Source organism: Mus caroli, chromosome 8 (assembly GCF_900094665.2).
Source record: "Mus caroli chromosome 8, CAROLI_EIJ_v1.1, whole genome shotgun sequence".
Taxonomy (NCBI): domain Eukaryota; kingdom Metazoa; phylum Chordata; class Mammalia; order Rodentia; family Muridae; genus Mus; species Mus caroli.
In genome coordinates this window covers 90862245-90870051 of record NC_034577.1, presented here as the reverse complement: position 1 = coordinate 90870051, position 7807 = coordinate 90862245, and the positions used below count along the sequence as shown (strand labels likewise).

Genomic DNA, 7807 nt, shown 5'->3' with positions numbered 1-7807 from the left:
GTCATGTATTTCACTGTGTTCAAATGACAAACAGAGATCGGTGCCGCTGAATATTTCCACGTGTTAGTCTTGATGGCCACAAGAAAAGAGACCTGGGTCTATGGGTCTGTGGACCCCTATGTGCATTGGCTTATACTTGGGTGCCGATTTTGATTTTTTTTTTTTTTTTTGAAAAACAACTGAGTGCTTAGGAAATTCTATCATTAGACTGGGGAATCCAAGGGTAGGGCATCACTTGGTAGAAAAAGGGGAGATGCAAGGACAGTACTCTCCCTGTGAGGGGCGAGGGAGGGCAGCATGTCAGAGCCACTCTGACACAGCTTGCCAGACCCTCTCCTTATGGCCACAGCAAGTTCTACCCTTTTCCTGCCCATTCACTTCTCTGCAAATCTCTCTTGACTGTCTCTACTGTCCCTTATCTCCCCCAACCGTTCCCCACCCCAGCCGCCTCCCAAAGGAGTAGCAACCCTAGGGCATTAGAATTGAGCGACCCACCCCCATGAAACCAGTAGTTTTATCAGGCAGTGGTCTTGCAAACATGCAATTCCTTATGCAAGACGTCTTCAGAATGAGGGAAAAGGTGAATGGTCCACGCGCTGCCGCATCCTCGCCCTCCACAGAAACCAGCTTTGGGCATCTGAGATGCTTTTCAAGATAATGTTAGCCTTGGGGCTCAGGTGAGACCTAGAGAGAGAAAGCTGGAGGGTACCTCCTGCGCATCCTTTTCTGATCTGCCAGCAGTCTTTATCCAAGAGCTTGGCCGCGCGGCGGGCTGCGCGCAAAGCGTGGAAGGGCTCATCTTCACCCGGTGACTCCGGCGGCGGAGGCGCGCTGGGCGTGCTCGTGAGCGACCAGCGAAAAGTTGTGCGCACTCTTGGTAGGAGGAAAGGGAGTGGAAACCAAGCGCGGGAGAGCGCAGGGGCAAGGCAGGGAGGGGGCGGGGTGGGGGACTGCTTACATGAATTTCCAAGTGGTAGACCTGCCTCTGAGCTCTGCCCAATGAGATCCGTCAGGGGAGGCACCCGGCTCACTTTTCCACATCACTTCACAGTTACATTTGGCAGGCAGGCGTGCTCGCAAGCCGGAGCGCTCGGCCCAGAATTAGTGGATGGATTTGGAATCTCCCTGCCTCCTCCAAGCTCCGCCACTGTCACTTTGGGCATAGACCTGAGCGTCAACACAGGAGCTGTACTTTTAGGCTGTGGACGCAGAACCCAGCGCGCCGGCTTCGCATCCCCGCATCAGGCTCCACAGCTCTGAGAGGCATGAACGCGACCCGGAGGAGACTACCCTGCGCGCGGGGATTCGTGGACATTAGCTGTTCTCGGGAACTGACCCCCAGCTCCTCCAGCCATTTATGAACCCAGAGTCTTGAGGCTTTTCCGCATCCCGGAGCCCGACCTGAGTAAGTACTATCCCCTATCCGCGTACGCCTCCAGGCGGGGAAGAGCCGAGGGGATTGCTTCCTTTAGGAATTCCCACGCGCCCTCACACACCATACGCACCTGGGGGATGAGGAACGCTAGCACTGATAACCCTCCGAGCCGCATCTCCTTTCGCGGCATCTGTAGCTGATGGGGTTGCCTTCTACCTAACCTGTTTTGCAAACTGCTCTCGGAGCCCCATTTTGCCCACCTCCAGTTCCCGCGCCACCCTTTCCTTCTTTGCGGTCGCTTGTCGGTTTCACCCTGGAGACGCAGGCAGGCGCTGCTGCAGCCGTGCGCCTTCACTGCGGGGTCGGTGCGGTGAAAGGGAAATACTCGCCTCCTGCCCAGAGGAGGCAGCGAGCTCGAGAGGAAAGCGCGTTGAGAGGCTAGAGAAGCAAGCAGGCTCCTTGTTTTCCGCATGTTCCCACCTCTTAGTCGTGGGAGGGCGACCTCCTCGGTTGGGCTGAGGGCTACCGCTCTGCTGCGAAAGCCCCAGCTCCAGGATTTTCCACAAGTGTCTGTTCCAGCCCGGGGGCGCGGTGCCAGCTGCAAACTTGCGGAGCTCCGGGGCCACCTAGCCACTCTGTAGTCATCAAGATGCTGCTCTGCACTGCCTTAGGACCCACAGACAGACAAGTCAGTAGCAGCAAGCCCGCATCCACAGCTCTCCCAAGCACCCAATGACTTCTCCCTATCCCAGAGCCCACAGTGCAGAGAGATTCGCAGTGATCTCGGTGCTTAGCTTCAGCCAACCCTGGGGGTCCAGCCGCGCCCCTGCCAGACAGGAGGCGAAAGGGACTCCTGGCTATGTTCCGCCAGCGTGGTAACAGGTTCATAAGAGACCTACCCTGGTTTCCTAAGGCTCTAGCCAAGCCTGGTAAACCGAGTAAACGTGATGCCTCCGATGCTGATACCAACAGGTATCCAACAATTCCTCCGATTTTTTTTTTCTTCTTCCTAAGACTAAAGCTTCACCTTGCCCAATGCTGTAAAATTCTCAAAACTTTTGTGGTGGTGGCCCCTTGCCTGAAGGTATACAATTTGAGACACGTCAGTGACTAGCCTGTTAGCCTCCTGAGCGGAGATGGCAGCTGTTAGCTTGGATGACTAAACGTAAGAAATCAAACAACATTAATTGTTTATTGTCGTAAACGCACAACATTAGTCTGTAATGGAAAATCAGGCTGGCAGCTGCTCACTTCATCTCCAATTAAAGGGCAGAGCTTATAACCAAGCAACTGGGAGGGAGAGGAGGCCTTTTCAACTTTGCCATGGTTTCTGAAGATTGCAAGCAGTTTCCTCTTTAGGGGGCACGGTCCCAACAATCCCTTTGCGCCCCGCAGCTGCTAACCAGATTAGCAGCTATTTTTTGCTCTGTATTTCAAAGAATGAGAAGAAGTCTAAGATAGTATGCAAGAGCGGTATCCTCTCACATCAGGGACCATCGCCAGGCAGATAGAGAAACTGGGATTGCCTGGGACCCGTTCAACATTCCTCTCCTCTTTTGTAACACTTTGACAGCCATCTGGATGCTTAAAAGCCCTCGCTAGACTGTCACCTCTGCCTTCATTATTTGAGCATTTCAACTGGAAAACTATATGTGCGAAAGAGATATTTATGTAAGATTTGAAAGTGGGATTTTCCATCCATTCAGTCTCGCTGCTGTACTTCACTGCATGCAAAATGAGCCTTGTCCTTTCTGCTAAACACCACTGAAATTTCTCCCTGGCTACAGCCTTCCATCTGCCTGTGTCCGGTTTTGCAGAGCTTTAGTCTGCGTGAGTGTGGGTGTGTGTGTAGGGTGTGTGTGTGTTTGTGCGCGCGTGCATGAGCGCGCATGTGTGTGTGTGTGTGTGTGTGTGTGTTTCTTCTACTGGGAAGACTTGTACCTTTGAAGGTTCCTTTCTGAGCCATACATTTTTCCCATCAAAGAGAGCTCTTCAAAATCGCGATGTGCAAATAGGTTTACTCACTTCCCTCTATGGCTGAAATTCTATAACTAGCCCCCTCATTAAATAATAAAAGAGATAGCAGCATTCTTTAAGTCAGCTTTAGCAGATGGAAAACTCCTTGTGACACAGTCATTTTCTGCTGCAAGAGTCGCACAGGACCTTTGAATCTTTGATATATACATTTCTCTCTTTCTTCATTTTTCTTCCCCCTCCCCCAATTCCCTGCCCCAGAAGAGGGTAAAGAGTTGAGAAAAACCCTGAAAAGAGAGGATCCATTCTGCCACTTCCAGGATGGCTTCATTCAGAATGGCTCCAGGCTGCCTAGACTTCTCATTCTGCTCCAAAGACTATGGCATGAGAGTAAAGTCAAGTGCTCATCATCACAAACTGGCTGAGATATTGGCTAAAAATTACTAAGACCTGTGCTATAATTCTCTCTATCAAACTTTTAAATCCCCCCAAGAATTTTTAAAAATTCTAACTCTTACTGTTATTTAAAAAGTGATTCTGCATTATCATGCATTGTCTCTAAAATCCCTCCAGACTCCAAATGTTTAAATCGCTGCACTCTAAAATGTAGCATAGCACTTCATGACTTCGCTTCTGGTGTAGAGGATGCGTTTATTAATGTTTTGATGCAGTTTAGATCTGGCTAAAAGGCAGAACGTTTTAGAGTAGCTCTTGCCTTACTTGCTGTATACATTTCAACTGTTACAGGGGAGGTGCCTGTATCCTGGATTAAAGTGTTTTATAACAGAGCAGCAAAGACATCATTCATCTCCTGAAACTCCTCGGTGGAGCACTGAGCATCACATACAGAGACAGTTGGAACATAAACTATACCAAAACTCCCCAAAGAACAAAGCAGTGTTAGATTGCTCAGCAGGCTAGATCCCCACCCCCACCCACCTTGAGAAAGTATTTATAAAGACTGGTCTGTGAATGTGCTTACAGCTCAAACTCAGTCCATGAAACCAGACAGATGTTTAAATTCTGTTGATCTTTGTTAGCCTAGAGGATGAGACTGTTGAAAGAAATCAAGGGAACTCCAAACAAAAAGGGTGTGATAGTTCTATTCAAGGAACTATAACTTGGGGCTTTGTTGTCCAGGTTTCTTTTATGGTTTATCAAAGAAGGAAAGAGAAGACAGATATATTAAAAGGTAGAGTCTCCTATTCAGATTCAGAAGACCTTGTCAAAGAACTATTCCAAGAAAAAAAAAAGTGAGTATTCCTTTGGTCAAAGATTGGTCTATTGTGGTGTGATCTTCATCCCAGACTGAAGAAAATTTTATTGTAAAGCCACAAGCTCTCTGTAAGTTAAACTGGCTTTCAGTTCATATTTCTTGCCAGTTTGCGAGCCCATCAGCAAGGTTTTTCTGCTTGAGACGCAAGTAGTTAGGTGCACGCAGCATAGACTTTTGATTGTAGGCACAGTTTAACATCAGAGAACATTCTTTAAAAACACTGTGCCCAGAGGTTCTGCTAGCACGTATTTCCATAATATTATATTTGTTACAAAGCTATTCAGAGAAGCAAAGAAAGAGATTAGAGTTTTCTTCTTTGCATTTTGGGTTTGGCACCTTTGTCATTCCCAGATGAAGTGGAGCTAACTCTACTCATTATCTTAAGGAACAGCTCCTTACTTTGGAGTATTTTATGTCTACCACAGGCTGCAGTCACAAACTGAGGCACATCCGTACAGTTCGCTCTCCTGTGGATTTCACAAACATAGAAATACACATACAACACATGAACAGATAGCTCATCAAAAGTATGCATAAAGAATTGATTAGTGGATCAGTTGAATTTAATCACCATTTCCTTGTCACTGCCTCTGACTTGAAGTTGTGTGATTTGTGTGGACAATTTGTCAGACTCCTATGATGATCAGTCTTTTAAGAAATATTGTCTGCAGGGCATTGAGGACACTGAGGATTTCACCTAGAATCTTTGCTGTAATTATTCTCTGGAACAATACTTTGCTTTTGATGGGCAAAGGCCACCATCTGATTTAGCAAGGCTTAATTATCCAAAGGATGTTAGTACTGTCTCCTTTCATTCTCCTTGAAACTTGAGCTTCACAGTTTATTTGTGCTGAGCTGTGGGTTCCTATCTCTGGAACCTACTTCAGATGTAACCATGAGCAGAAAATTAGCTGGACCTGGTAACTTCAAAAGGTCAGAAAAGAAATGAGTTCAAGGGATGCCATTTAGATTCCTCTCCCATATGTTGCTGCTGACTAAATCTCCATTGCCACTTCACAATATAACACTGATACCAATACTGTTTCCTTTTCTGTCATATCCCAAGCTTTTATTTCCTGAGTTTTAAATGTCATGAGCTAGTCCCTATCATAAACATCACTCACCTTCTTGCCTGTAAATGTCCTTTTTTAAAAGTTCTGCTTGTACGTAAAAAAATGTATAGATGTGATTTTCTGTATCTTTTAAAGAATGGATCATAAGGAAAAAACAACAACACTTGTATTTTCCCTTCCTGTTCCCATTGCTACGGACAGTTTTGGATGCTGAGGATGGCTGGTCCAGGGCCAAGTATTAAGAAATTACCAGGGACTCTGCTTCCCACTTTTCCTGAGCATTTTCATGACCAGGTTGCAGGGTAAACAATCATATGTAGAGTGTGATACCAGGGTAGATCTACTACAACTGTTTCTATGGAAATTTCATAAGCTCTCCTAAGTTTATTTTTAGACACAACTTTTCCCATTTAAAAACTGTCCATTTTATTCATGTTGCAAACATCAGTTTTCTTCTCCATTAAAAATAATTTTACAGGATATATGAATATAAAGTATGGTGTAGTTCAATGTGGTAAAACTGAAAGTGCAGCCCAGACTGGATTTGCATCGCAGGATGCTATTAAACTGTATGGCAGAATAGTTTTATTAGAGAAAGGGTTCTAATTGTCCAGTCACTGCGTGGGTAACTCAGAGTCTGTACTTTGAATGCTTCCAAGGGTATGTAAAAGTTTTTTTATTCATTATTTTCTCTCTCTCTCCCTCCCCCATTTTCTCTTCTTCCCACCTTCCCCCTTCTTCTCTCTTTCCACTCCTCCCTCCTTCCTGCCCTCTCTGTCACCCTTCCTCTTTCTTTGTCTCCCAGTTTTTTTGTTCCACTTAAATAGAATATTCAGTGTGTGAATATTCACTTTAACATTGTATGAATTATAGTCCGTATCTTAGGAAACAATGTTATCAATTTTGACTTACATTTATAAGATACCAGGTATCTTTTACATGCATAAGGGAAAATATGCACTGATAATTTTTTTTCTGGATGTATGTATTATAATTTTAGGCGTGTGAAAATACTTAGCAAATGGAATATATTTAAATGAAACATTAAATTGAGTATTTTGAACATTTCTTCTACAGCATCTAGTAAAAGGGTTATGTATATTTGCATCCTATTAACATTTAGAATAATGCTTATCTTACCTTCTTTCTTTCTAGGTAGAATATTGCATACAGTAAGACTATTTCATTCTTCATGTGAGATTAATGACTTAAAATAAGAAGATGGCAATAGTGACATAAATATCATGAGGTGATACGTTTTGTTTTATATAAGAAATCAAGTTTTTCAAAGTTGTCATAAAATTTATAAGGAGATAATCTCTCCTTTATTCAGCTCTTGCTGTCAGAGCTTAACATATAGCATTTAACTTTTTGCTCAACTATTTTTATCTTTAAAATAAAAAATTATTTTGTTAAAGTAATAAAATATACTTGTCTTTTTCGGGCTTTCAAATTTCATTAATAATACAGCTGAGCATCACACTGATCTTAGAATCCCTGTAAGCTATTCAATTACTGCCCATGCACTATATTTTTTGAGGTGATAACCCAATATTAGTATTTTCAAATTATTATTTTCTACCTCTATATCTGTCTATCCACCATCTGTGTATGTAGTTAAAGGAACAGTCTTGGGGATGGATTTTAAGCTGTAAAGTCTTTGGAACACAGAAGAATGACAGCGAGGTACATTTGTAATGGTGGTTGCTGCTCTATGTGACCTAATTGACAGTATCATGACTTGTTACTGGGACACTTGGCTGCATTTCAGATTTAGTATCACAAACTCTGCAGCCTTGGTGATAGCATGTAACTGATTTTCCCCATTTTCCCATTTTAGGAGTGAAAGATCTATTCATAATGTAGAACTAAATTTTCCTAAATATATTAGAAATAGGTTGTCAAATATCTTTGCGACAGATCACTATTACAACCCAACCTCTATTTAGCATTATTTCCCTCTTGTAAAAACACGTGACTTCAGTGTCTTTCTGGCTTTAGTAGGGAATGTCTACTTTCAGCATCCCCACAAGAATACAAGTGATTTGGAAAAGCAGAGAAGTTGCTGGCCATATTTTTAAATTAGTGGTTACACTTTGATCAAAAGTA

The 7807-nt window shown here is 43.9% G+C and overlaps 1 protein-coding gene across 3 annotated transcripts in view; it reads left to right on the top strand.

Annotated features, from left to right (window-relative positions):
- The first annotated feature begins 651 nt into the window (after nt 1–651).
- The window catches only part of Cdh8 (cadherin 8), a 389695-nt gene continuing 382539 nt past the window's right edge, over nt 652–7807 (top strand). For 2 of the 3 annotated variants that reach the window (XM_021169423.2, XM_021169422.2), the window contains exon 1: nt 966–1405. The gene's annotated coding sequence lies outside the window, so the exon portion shown is untranslated. Of the gene's footprint in view, nt 1406–7807 lie in introns of all 3 variants that reach the window. The other variant, XM_021169421.2, reaches the window with a different exon arrangement.